The sequence below is a fragment of the Austrofundulus limnaeus genome, unplaced genomic scaffold (genome assembly GCF_001266775.1).
Source record: "Austrofundulus limnaeus strain Quisiro unplaced genomic scaffold, Austrofundulus_limnaeus-1.0 Scaffold70, whole genome shotgun sequence".
Lineage (NCBI taxonomy): Eukaryota > Metazoa > Chordata > Actinopteri > Cyprinodontiformes > Rivulidae > Austrofundulus > Austrofundulus limnaeus.
Window position 1 is genome coordinate 1,252,823 of NW_013952472.1, and position 13,314 is coordinate 1,266,136.

At 42.3% G+C, this 13,314-nt stretch overlaps 1 protein-coding gene across 2 annotated transcripts in view; it reads left to right on the forward strand.

Moving 5' to 3' along the window:
- The first annotated feature begins 329 nt into the window (after positions 1 to 329).
- Positions 330 to 13,314, forward strand: part of zmp:0000000926 (mediator of RNA polymerase II transcription subunit 1.1) — an 18,475-nt gene continuing 5,490 nt past the window's right edge. The window contains exon 1 of one of the 2 annotated variants that reach the window (XM_014010547.1): positions 330 to 529. The gene's annotated coding sequence lies outside the window, so the exon portion shown is untranslated. Of the gene's footprint in view, positions 530 to 11,357; positions 11,598 to 13,314 lie in introns of those variants that run through there. The other variant, XM_014010548.1, reaches the window with a different exon arrangement.

Genomic DNA, 13,314 nt, shown 5'->3' on the forward strand with positions numbered 1-13,314 from the left:
GTGAAGCCGCTGGGCTGTCAGCCAAACATGAGCAGCAATGCTAAGGCTCCCACAATGAGCCTGACTGTATTACCACTGAGCTCTGTCTAATTATACACTCCCGGCAAGGCAGGCAGAGAGACACACCAGCATATTAGGCAGGGGGGAAAGAAAAAGTTATCAGGTGTCCTGGTGTGTCAGAGAGAGGCACAGGCACAGGGATGAAAGCAGACTGAAGTTGTAAGAGTGAGATGAAAGGTGTGCGGCAGTTAGACGGAGGAAGAGAAGAAGAGGGGTTGGAGAAATCAGGCGAGCTGAGGAGAGAAAAAGAGTGAGCTCAGATACATGAGAGAGAGAGAGAGAGAGAGCAAAGAGGCGTTTAGAGTGTGAGAAGGAGGAGAGGAAGGAATAGGATGAAGGGAGGGAAGGCTGAGCAGTAGAGAGGAGGAAGAGACTCTCAGTGTCAAAACTGGATATTCCTGCGTGCCAGCTGCTGCCTGATCCAATGAGAGAACTCTCAGATATGAGCTACGCAAAGGCACCCGGCAAGGTATGTGACCACAGCGTTTCCTCCTCTCAGTGTGTGTGTCAGTGGTGTGTGTGTGTGTGTGTGTGTGAGAGTGTGTGAAGGAGAGAGGAACACAGGTGTGTTGGCAACTTTGACTGCCAGGATAAACAGAATGTGTGATTGAATGCTGTGAGAAGATTGCTCCAGGAGGTCTTGTAGACAGAGAGCCTTCGGAAGGAGTGAGGTCCGCTTACAACAGAGAGACAATATGCTTGAATTGTTTGAGTGTGTGTAAATGACTTTGTTGCACGGACTGTTGCAAGTCTCAATGTGGGTGTGTGTGGGTACGCAAACAGACGATATCCCGTGAGTGAGAGTGTGTGAGAACGACAGAGAGGTGGAGGTTTATCTTGCAGCCTGATGGCAGATCAGGGCTTTCAGATTTAGAACAGTGGGCTTAAATAGACCTGGTCCAGAGATAGCCAGGGCCCCTCAAGGAGCCCACTCAAATTGGGAGGGATGTGGATGCGATCGGCGAGGGGGTGTGGTTAGTATGTTTGGGAGAAAAAAGAAATGAAAAAAATGTAAAAAGTGAATGGAGAGGAGGAGGAGGACAGTCAGGTGTGCAGATGTTGGAACAAGAGGTGTGTCAGGCATCTGTAGTCTAATCTCATAACACAAGAAGACGTGACAGCAGAACCTCTTGATGCCTCCCTCTACTTATTCGATCAACTTTGTAACTCAAAGACTTGAAATGTCTGCCCGAGCTCACAAATCCCCACCCCCTTTATGTTTTTTTTACTATTCATGATGGAGACACTCGATACCAGCAAGCACAATTCTGATTTCTGTAAGTCTATTTCTGCTCCGGTCGACGCTGTCCTTCTGCTGCAGCAGTAAACCATATGCTGCATATAGGAGACACTAACATCTCCTAACAGTCCTCGGCTTTTCAGGCATCTTTTAAACGAGACACACAACATGTGTCCCCGCTGACTTAATTCGCTTAATTTCAATTATGAGGATGATCTGCTGGAGTCTACAGGAAGCCTTACATCTCTCTGCCATTGCTTCTGCTAATGCTTATTTTCAGAGCACAGCACGTTTAATTGTGACGGTTTTTGTTCTGAATGTTGAGACAAAGGTTTCTTTAACTAATTGGCAAAATTGTGCCAAATAGTTGTTTTCTAGTGCTTTCAAAGCTCAGCTATTTATACTCTGTTGCTTTTTTAATTCCGTTCCAAGGCTTGGTGTCATGCTTATAATCAGAAATGGGGTGTTAATATGCCTGAGGAGTTTAAAAATGGTCCTGTATGTTTGGCAGGGGGTGGGGGGTGCACACGCTAGACAATCACGTCCAATCGAGAAATCCAGCAGAATGTTTCTTGCGTTCCTCCCCCTTGAGAAGAACAGGCCTCTTGTAGGAGAAGGTTGAGTGGCTGCTGGCCCTTTAAGAGGTCTATTTTTACAGGGGCACACTCATGCATGGAGTGAGGCAGCAGCACACGGAGACTGTATCTGCGCTGCCTCACTTCTTTGACTCCACGCAGCCGCTCCTGTAGGACCGCAACCTTGTGCATGAGGGGGATGAAATCAGTTCCATCCAAGGAGGAGAATTTCTTCCATCTGCACAAGCTCCGGCAGAGGAAAAATAAATTAATTAATTGGCAAAACTAGAAGTTACTCGCACTCCCCTCCCGTCGAGGAGAAACGGGCCTTTTTCAAGTGGATCTCTCTGAAGTCTAAAAGTGATAATGAGTGGGAGCCTGCAATGTAGACACCCTTATAAAGAAGCGCCAACATTCCCACATACTTGTTTTGATATGCAGCTAGCTAGGAGAGAAATCTGAAAACATCCATGCCCCCTTCCTTACAAACACAAAATACACTTTAGTTTACTCACACCCACGCACTCCTCGAAAGAAACCACATAAATGAGCCCATTTGTGAGCATCTCTTCGCGAATGCGCATCTGTGTGTTTAAAGGTTCGCGTAGCGCCGTGCACCCACATGAAAACAATATTTCTTGTACATCCTCGATATCTGGACCTAAAATATTCTTTTTCTTTTCTTACGCAATGTGCATGTTATATAATGCATGGCCTGTCATTATCACAGCGCTCCTTCACGCCCTGCTGTGCCTCTCCACCTACAGCTCCACACACACACACACGCACACACACACACGCGCACACACACCCTGCGTCTTGTGTTAGCAGCCATATACTCTACTCTAGCACTCTCACACTCTCACCCACGCTGAGTGTGTGCTCTCTCTCAAACAGCCACCCAGATGAGTGAGAGGGAAAAGACGGAGAGGGAGACCAAGAGTGCGGCGGGTGGGGTGGAGAGACTGAAAGTGAAAGACAAAGAAAGGGAAAACTTGCCGAGCGATGTGTACGTTCGCGCCGGGACGGCACGCATTTGCATGATTACATGAATCTATGCATGCGTTCTTTACGTACCCTGGGCGTTCAGGGCTGAACGGCAGGCTTCGTTGCTGCCCTTCTGGGCACAATAGTTTAGCAATCGTTTGAACTTTCGTAACCCTTTACAACCATTTATTTTCTTAAGTGTGTTCACTCCTTCCTTAGAAAGTACCGAGAAACATTCGCCACTCCACTGCAAATTATGCAAGGCATAATCTCTCTCTTTGTCGCTCATAGTCACACCTAGAGTTCGAGCAAACTCTTGCATGTCTTTGCCTGTTTGGTTCTCACTGAGCAGGGCATCTTAACTTTTTTTTTTTGCATGTGCTGCTCTTAAGTGTATTAAAAGGGGTAGCAGATAAAGGCCAGTAACAAAGTCATCTATTGTCAAATGAACAACCTCAGGTAACCTTACCTTTGATTTTTTTACGAGACTTTTTCTCCTACTGTACATGTCCTATTTTCTTTTGGTAGCATTACAGCAGGGGTCTCCAACCAGTAGCTCGTGAGCTACCGGTAGCTCCTGGGCTCATTTAAAGTAGCTCTTCAGCGCTTGTGAAAAATTATGAAAGCAAAATTTAATTTGTCACTGGCCAAACAAACTTTCATAGATGTCCCTTCCCCTTGGTTGTCAAACAGTTTAGGGCTCAGTATGGTTGTTCAGCATTCAATTTCACACACTTTTCATAGACCCTTGAGACAAACTGTGCCAAACTCCTGGGAAACCCCTCCTGCTGCAGTTTATGTCACTTTTTTCCCGCTGGGAAAAAATGCGGGAAAAAAAATCAGAGACCCACGTTATTTGTACAAAAATCTGTTGCAGTTAAACCGTAAGTTATTAGTGTAAAATACAACATAATATGAATGGATAATCACAAAAAGCACAATTATGTAAATTCAGTGTTCTTAGTTTCGTGTGAATTGAAGACAAAGTTTTTTGTGCAAAACAAGCTTAATGGTTTAAGTTTAAAATTAAACGTTGCAAAAAGTAGCTCTCGGACAATTTCAATTTGTGAAAGTAGCTCTTAAGGAGAAAAAGGTTGGAGACCCCTGCATTACAGTAACTCGTTGTTTCACAGACTCCTGTAGGTGTTTAATTAACTGGATTGAGACTTAGTTACTGCAAAGGTGAAGGATATAAAACACGTCATACTTCCAGATTTGTGAAAAGGATTCACATTTGTTACACAAGTAAAAGCATAGATACCAAAGTTTAAACATACTTATTTAGTAGAACTATCTCAAGCTTTTTACTCATGTAAAAGTATAAAAGTACTGGTTATAAAACTACTTAAAGTATAAAAGTAACAGTAATGCTTGAAAAAGCATTAAAAACAAAAGCCTAGGCCGCACCACAGGGGCCTAGAGTGCACAACCCCACTTCCCCAGGAAAACATTTTTCTAAAGTTTATAATTTTAAATGAAAATGCTGACCAGGTCATCATTGTAAAGAAAATAAATTCTCTACTGACTCACATGTTAAAATAGGGGGGATCACAGCGGGGGCTCACTTACTTGTCTGTTCAGAGGTTGTGAAAATATAAATTTATTACTTGTGTAAAAAAATTACCAAAACGTATCTGTTTGAATAAATATAATTCTGCAAAGAGATAAAGGTTGAACACGTATTTGAGAGAGGTGGGAAGTAGCGAGGGATAAGGGGAGGGGGAGGGAGGCTCAGCTTGGCTTGGAAGTCAGAAAGTGGGGCTTTGGGGGCTTTGGGAACCACTGCTAGTCTGCCTGTTTCAGCCACATGTATATCTCTGCCAGGGTTATCTACATATGAGGCTGCATTCATCTGACGTCTCCTGCTGTCTCACATGTGTGATGGATCGTGTACAAACGTGTTGGAATGGTATATGTTTATACTTCTCATCCAACTGCAGTTAAATTCACTCTACCCAGGAGGTGCCATATATCTGGATTGTTTTATTTTTTTAACGATGACAAGCCAGAACGAAAACAAAAAATGAAATACTTTTTACATTTTTATAAGGAGGGAGTAGAAAGTACAGATAACTGCATGAAATAGAAGTAAAAGTTGGCTGAAAAGAATTACTCCATTAAAGTATAATTTACCAAAAAGTATACATAAACATTTGTACTTTGTTGCTTGACACCTCTGCATACTTCCCAAACCATTCCTCCACCACGTCCTTTAGCTTAAAGCAGTGTCACCCTTCAAGAATCCACTCTGGTCAGAAGACGATGGTTTTATTGTAAGAGAAACATGATCTCTCTGATCAACCATATGCAGTAACTCCTCCATTAAAAATAATCGTTTATGGCTCTCATTTTAAACTCATAATTGTCAACATGCCTGAACAGACGACACTATCATTGTTTTAGTTTCTTTTTTTCTTTTTATCCTGTGAGGTGTTGCTGCAAAAACAATAAGTGTGATTTTTTTTTTTGGGGKRRGRGGGGGGGGGTGAGAAGCAGCTCAGTGAATACATTTAATATAAAAAATGTCGAGCAGAGTTCCCTGGAGACTGAGACAATTCCATTTGTCGTAGTGAGCAGCAGCGTGTGTGTTTGCTGTAGAGATAATAAGAACAGGATTTATAGGAGTTGTATCAGTGAAGGGAGCAGTTTAACCTGACACCAATGTGATCAGAGACGTATTCTGCAGGACAGTTTTGCAGCTCACTTTGAAGACATGTCATCAAAACATCCTGCACCTCCCAGTTTTTATAAATTGCCGCAGACAAACCAGTGCCACGAACCCAAAAAAGAAGCCACATGAAAGTAAAACTATTAAGTTGAAACTATGTAGTTGTGTCTTTGTGTCAAATATGTACTTCTTGTTTGACTCTTTGTGGTGCTATTTCTGCAGCTTTAGACTAAGATCACAAATAAAACATGTCACCCATTTTACTGGGACTGTAACTAATGCATCAAGCATAATAACTAATAGAACTACTTTATTTAATAGTCAGATTTAATAACTAAGCACCGCTGCTATCATTCAGAAGGACTCGTCTGGCCACTGTTCCCAGATCAGCGCTCCTCTCTATTAAAAAGCTTTGAGCGCTGGCTTTGGGAGGTTAGCCAAACAGTCAGGAGTGTGATGAATAATCCCAAACAGAAGCCGGTGTTTGAACACAGCCGACACTGTGCCAGACTACTTAAAGGTGACAGACACACCTGTCGTTCAAGTTTCCCCACGAGAGGCGGGCGTATTCGTCGCAGCCATTTACACTTCAATCCGCTCAATGTATGTGTGAAGTAAACATATGTGTATATTTTTAAACGTGCGTATGCAAACACAGGTAACTGCTCTGTCAGTCACCCGACCACGTGCTCCGATTTTTTTTCTTTTTTCTTTTGTGTGTGTGTGTTTGCTCAGATCGTTTTCCTTGGTGTTGACTTCTCGCTAACTTTTATGTGTGATGGAGCGACGTGTTCTCCGCCTCCTCCACACTTCATCTACAATAGGGGTCAGCGACCTTTACACCCGGCCACCCACCGTTTCACACCCACAGTTTCTTTAAGCCAGGCCGGCCTTCTTCCTCCCGGCTGGAGTTGGTTGCAGTCGGCTTGCTCCCTCTCAAAGACAGACGAGCGCGCAAACGCAGCGGACAGCGCAGCGTTGGCTTCGGTGTCGCTGCACAGAGTGTAACATCTGACATGTCCTGCAGTTTTGTTTTGTTTTTGCATCAATAGAGCTCTGACGGCCCGTCCTGGAGCTGGATGCATATCATCCGATCTGCCCTTGTGATTCTTTCTTTACTGTTTGTGACTCAGCCAAACATCTGGCTGTGAGTTAATGTCTTATTTTTGTTACTATTTTCAGAGGTGAGGAAATAAATGAATGATAACGATTCTCTTATAAATGAAACTGTGTCTCATTGTGTTAATTTTTTTCCCCTCAGCCCACTCGGTGATATTTTCATATAACTTGCAGCACCTTCAAATTACGAGCAGCATTTGTGTTGTGCAAGTAACTGTGACCGTGTGTGGCTGGGCAGCGGCGTTGGTGTGGGACTGGGGGGCCGTAGAGCATCAGCAGTAATAATGGCAGCGTACAGCAATGTTGCCTTGAATACCGGCAGTGATAAAGGTACTCAAGACAGTTTCTGCAAAGCCAGTCTAGACAGTGTCTCTGAATATGAATGCCACTTAAAGCTGCCAGAGAGACCCGGCCGTGTTTTCACCATGGAGATGTCAGGATTGCTTACAGTTTGCTGACATTTTGCTGCTGAGACCCAGAAAAGGCAGAAAGCCCGTTTGACTGGCACTCACCAAGGGGACAGTCGGCACCAAAAACAAAACAAATATTTTGAATGAAAAGTAGTCTCCCTCCTCTCGTTTTTATTTTTTTATTCCCACCCACACACACTTATCTCTAGTCTCTTTCAAGCTGTTTCTACCCCCGTTTAACAGCTTTCACCTCACTTGGAAGTGAATGACCTGCATGGGAGTTTTGCACGTAACAGAGTTCAGTTCATTATGTTAAAAAAATAAAATAAAAAAATAACAGAGGAACTTTTTTTTTTCTTTTCCCCCAGCACAGTTGAGGCCAGGCGTACAAACATTTGGAAAGCTAATTTAGGAACGCGCTGCAAGAGTCAAAATAGAAAAGCATGACTGTGCATCAGTGTTGTGTGACATCACTGCTGTTTTATAGTAATTACTATCACTTCACCTTAAGGAGCTCACTTAAGTTCACCGGGTTTGTTTTACATTGTGATTCAAATGATAACTGCGAGCAGAAACCAAATTCAGCTCCTTGTGGTTTTAATTATGGTTGCTTCAGACGCTGCATAGGAGGCAAATTATCAGGGTGAGACAGTGGAAAAAAAAAAGAATAAAAAGCAAAAATGAAACTCCCATCAGAAAACACCTAAATGTCAATAAATGAAAACATCACAACACCCACCATTGAAAATGTCAGCCACACAAATACCTACAAACAGCGTTACACACTGGCCAGAAAGGGACACGGCTTCCTCCGGACAGAGGAAAAATGAGAACGAGGCGGAGGGATGTTTTTTTGCTTCTGCTGACTGGGTGACCTGCATGTAATTAGTCGAGTCATATTTTTAACTGATATTGCGTAAAAGCCAGCTTAAGGAGTCGTAGCTGCCCTATTTATACTCCAGGGGCTAATGGCCTGCACCACTACGCGGGGGGATTTCCTCTCAGAACTGTACTCAGCCTGCTTTAGGCCGTACCAGTTAGGATTCACAGGGATTAGTCCAGCAATACGTTACAGGCCTCAGCGCCGAGTCTGATTCACGTCACGCTGCTGGAGAGTTTCCTGTTTCTTCTGCATTTTGCAAAGTTCTGCACTCTCTGTGTTTTTGTTCTTTTTTTTTTTTTTGGTAGAAATTATGTTTATTTGTTTTAACTGAGCACCTTTAAATCTACAAGTGATCAGATTTTCAGAACTTTTTTTCCCACAATAACTATTTATTTCTTCAGTCGTGAACATGCTGCACACAGACTGTTTGATTTTATTACTTTATGGGGGGAGGAGCTGGATGTTAATAGTAAGTCCTGAACCGACCGTAAGGCCGTCTTGATTGTGACTGAGCCTGTTGCTGCTGGCTCATCCTGCTGAAGAATGGGTCAGGGCTCTGAAGGCTGACCTGGCCTTTTGCCCAATCAGCTATTGCCTGTATCACTCTGTCCTTTTATCAGCTTAGCCTGGCTTCTTGAGGCTTAAGCCACCACAGTAGTACTCCCTCCCACCACCAGCCGCTCCCCTCCCCTCCCCTGCGGCTCTTCATCGCTCCAGCTCTGGGCGACGAACTCTAAATGTGTTATCTTTCCATCGACAGTATCTGTCCGTCTGCTTTGTCCTCATCCAACCATCCTCTCGTCTACTCTTCCCTCTGTTCAGATCTGTTACATTCAGCAACAAATTTTTGCTGCATCAGACATCTATCATAGATCCCCCCCTCTCCCACACACACACACACACACACAGCCTGAAACGTGATCAGACATCCAATACAAGGCTTAATATGAGAAAGGGTAAAGATAAAAAAAAGAAAGAAAAACAAAAAGCAAATGAACATTTTCTTTCACATGAAAGACACGTTTTAGTCAAATTTAAGCTCAATCCTCACCTGCGTAGGCCTTTTGCTTTTTTTTGTCACTTCCTGCCCTACGATTCGTTGAATGCCGTCTGACTCATGTGACCTTTCTCGTGGAGGTCTGACCCTGTTTGTGTACCTCTGTGTGCGCTTGTGTGTGTGTAATAAGATGGACAGATTACAAACACTTAAAGAGCAAGGCAGACAGAAACGAAAGGAACGGAAGAAGAGTAAAAAAACGCCGCCACATGACTCAGGCCAGCCATAACTGAGTGTGAGTCTTGTGTGTTTTGCTGATGTTCGTTGTTATTTGTGCGTTTATATTAAGTAACCGAGTGTGCCTGTGCGAGTAAAGCCAGTCATTTCTATAGCTCTATATTGTAGCACATGCTTTGTGATTAACCAGGCTTTATTCCTTTCTCTTTCATAATGACTCCACTGTCAGGTGCAAATTCGAGTCAAATACTAACATATAATATTTGTCGAATCGTAATAAAGACCCAGTTCAAACAATATGACCGCAAATCAATTTCAGGGCAGAAGAAAATGTCAACTTTACAGTAAAATATTTATTTAATCTATAACTTTAATATTATTGGCTAAATTGATGGCAACTATTTCTTAAAAATTTGCAAATTTGTCTAAAAGGTCCTAAAATAATATATGTGTAATTCAAAAGGCAGCTGTTCCTGATTAATTATGTGTTAAATTATTTAAATTAAATAGCCATGATAACAGATTTTTGGTAATCTTCCAGTTAATATTTTTAGAGAAATATTTTTGCAGAAGAAACTTTTCCACAGACCATTATAGTGACGTTAATGATTAGCTATTTTTTAACAAATATTTTCATTTTTATTTATTTTATTTCTCTTTGTTTCAGTTGCTCCTGAGCAGAACTCCCAGTCTTTTGTCCAAAATTTATTATTTTTCTTAGATTTTTAGGTATAAGATTTTTATATTGTATCAATAAACACGCGCACACACACACACACACACACACACACACACACACACACACACACACGCATTTCCATCTCATAGTGTTGATATTTATCTCTTTATGGTCTTTCAGTTTTTATGTTTAAACCAAAGTGTTTCAGAAGTGTTGATTTAGGCACCTTTGTGTAACGTGGCCACAGAAAGCACTTTGCTGGAGCAGACAGCGCCTGTGCCCACACAGCCTCGGTGTCTGACATCTATATAATCAGTACTCATTCGAAAAATAAAAGTAGCGTTCACCAAAATGTCAGGGGTCATGTTGGTTTCCTTGTAGTGAGGATGTTTCAGTGTCGGCCTTTCAAACCTCTGCTGCACTGAGGGTGAAAAGAGGTTCGGTTCAAATCCTCTGTTTTGCTCTGATTTTTTGAACTAAAATCACCTTTAAAGTTGCAACAGAACACCGCTTCCAACCCGTCCAAACTCCCGAGTTCGCTTCTGCTCTGACACGTCTCTCGGTTTCTTGCCGTGAATGAGCACTCCACGACTCTCAACAGCAACCGGTCCCGACTGAATCACTGAAGCAAATCATTCAGCACTCCCCTGCTGTGCTCCTGTTTGCGTATAAACTCACACGAGTGTGCGGGTCGGCGTGTTTGTGCATGCATATAAAATCAAATCAAATGTATTCACGAAGGCTCTTTTAACAAGCAGGTTCGTCACAAAGTGTTTTGATGAGAACAAAGGACACAAATTCAGATGAAACTACAGATAAACAACACACACACACACGCAAAAAAAAAAAAGAACAAGAGCAGCGTGCGTGCCTTTGTGTGTTTGTGTGTGTTCTGGATGGATGTGAGGTTTAGGTTTGAGTCAGAGGTAGCAGCAGAAGCCTTAAGTGTGTGTAGGATGAGCCTCCTACCACGTTCCTCCTTGTCTCTCATCAACTGTCTTTCTGCCTCCCCTCTGTCCCCCTGTTTCTTTTGTGTGTCAGTGTGTCCTGTGTAAAATGTCACTGCACACTTATATTAATGATTTGATCGCTCACTCGTTGATTGATAAACGATAGTTCACAGCAAAAAGAAAACTTTAGGAGTAAAGTAAGCAAATGGCAAGAACAGATGATGAGTACAGTCTGCATCCTGGATGGTACATATATTTCAGGGCTTACGTATATATGCCTCTGTGTGTGTGTGTATGTGTGTGTGCGTGTGTGTGTGTGTGTGTGTGTGTGTGTGTGTGTGTGTGTGTGTGCAGGTTTGTATCCCTCACAGTGATTAAAGCAGGTGGGCGGCAGCAGCAACTGGTCTGCCTGTGTGGCTCTGCATAGCAGACATGTTTCTCACTGCTAGATATTACTCATTTCCTCAGCCCTTTGCACACACAAGCATGCACACACACTCACTCACTTGACACACACATGCTCACAAGCACAACAGACACAGAGACGGATAGCAGACTCTCAGTTTTTCCCTTCAGTTTGGTGGGCTCGCTGCTGTTATTTCATGCGTTCAGAGATCAGAGGCAGGGCGTAGCTGGAGGCTGCGGGTCTCTGCAGGTGCCGGAGCTTGTTCTGGTGCCGTGGAGGAGCACGGCAAAGCGCTGAAGGGTGGGTTGACCCTCTGGGGCACGGGGTGGGGTGACTAGAATATGAATGGCTGCCAACTCTGGGACATCTCCTCAGCCCACACTAAGGTCAGTCTTGCATCTCATCACACCAGCTGCCAACTTCATCTACTTAATTGTTACAGCACTCTCTCTCTCTCTCTTTTTTTCGTCTGTCGGTCTCTGTTTGCTTTTCTGTTGCTAAATCTTTGAATCCAAGTTTCATTGATGGGCAAACTTCAACTAGTTTGTCACAGATATTCTGCTGATGTGTGTTCTGAGGTTTGCGGTCATGCGTATGGATGCATGTTTGACACTTTTACAGATAGATGCACGAAGAGAAAAGGCGGGATAATGTCAAAAAGTGCAAACACAAGTTTTCATTTGTTTGCATTTGGACTGAAAGGACATTTAAAATATAACTGCTTTTCTGGAGAAAACTCTATATAGTTTTGGGACTCTGAGAAACTTTTTACAGACTAAACAAAGAGCCTTTAGGAGTGTTGAATTGGAGGGAAAGTTGATCATTATAACGGCAGGGATCTGTCCCTTTTTAAATGTATTGAAATATTGCATTAAAGCACCAGCAGCTCCAGCTTCTTGTGCATGTCTGCACAGTGTGGGAGTGTTCTGCTAGGAGACATTTCTTTTCAAACTCCTCCACATGCACAATCACATTCTTTGTTTTTGTTGTACTCGCTACAAGTTTATATCAGGTCTAAGTAGTTGATGCTGGTGTAAAAGTAATGTGAGGTTAACCAGAACTGTTTTTGTTGTTGTTATGTTTTTCTTTTAGAAAATCAGGGTTTTCTACAGAGAATAGATTGTAGGACCAAATCCAACTGACCTACAGTAAATTATACTGCAAACTACTTTTCTTGGCTTTCAAACATAAACGTCCTGGTTTTTATCACATTTCAGGAATTGAATTTTTTGTTGTATTTATTAAATAAGTTTAAAAGAAGTTAAATTAATGCCATCTTATGTATATAAATTTCCATTTGAAGAACATGAATAAATTTTTGTTTGCGAATTTTGTTTTTTTTCCCCTTCTTTAACACCTTCAAACATATAACATGAATAATTTAAAAAGTGTCCAGGTGAGCTACTTGAGCTTTACATTTATCAAAATATTTCTACATATTTAGTTAGACTCTTGTCGTGACTCAGCATTCCCTCTGACTGAAACAGTTGAGATTTAAATAGATAGGTGTGCAGTTTACCAAATTATTTCTAAAAAAATATTTAATGTGGGGAAAACAGACAGCAGTCAAGTTTTAACAGCACTTCATAAACGACTAAAATACAAAGAGCCGGAGCTCAAGTGCCATAGCAAAGCAATCTAAGTTGATATTTTTTAATTAGATTATTGAAAAATTATAAACTTTGTATTAAAAAAACACACAATTGAATCCGTTTGAAGTTGAGTCTTAAATACAGCAAAGTCTGCAAAAGAAGAGATAAGTTGCAGGATGTATCGTACGCTGGACCTGCAGTGAAATCAGAACAGCAGCGTTTTCATTGACCTAATAGTCGTACATCATATCATTTTCACTGTTCTGCCTTATTGCATCCATCCTGCCAACGTCTGGGACAATGAATCCTCCTCCTCCCATCGCTGTTTTCAGTTTTCCACTCAGATGCACAAACAGCTTGCTCCGCTCTAACACTTCTTCTGTTTTTGGACCAAGTCACTTGATGAGCAACTGCGTGCCCGCCTCTTCTTAAAGTATCCCCATCTAACCTCTCTAATCATCTGATTGCTTATGTGCTTCTGTATGTGATTGTGGTGGGGGGACATATATAT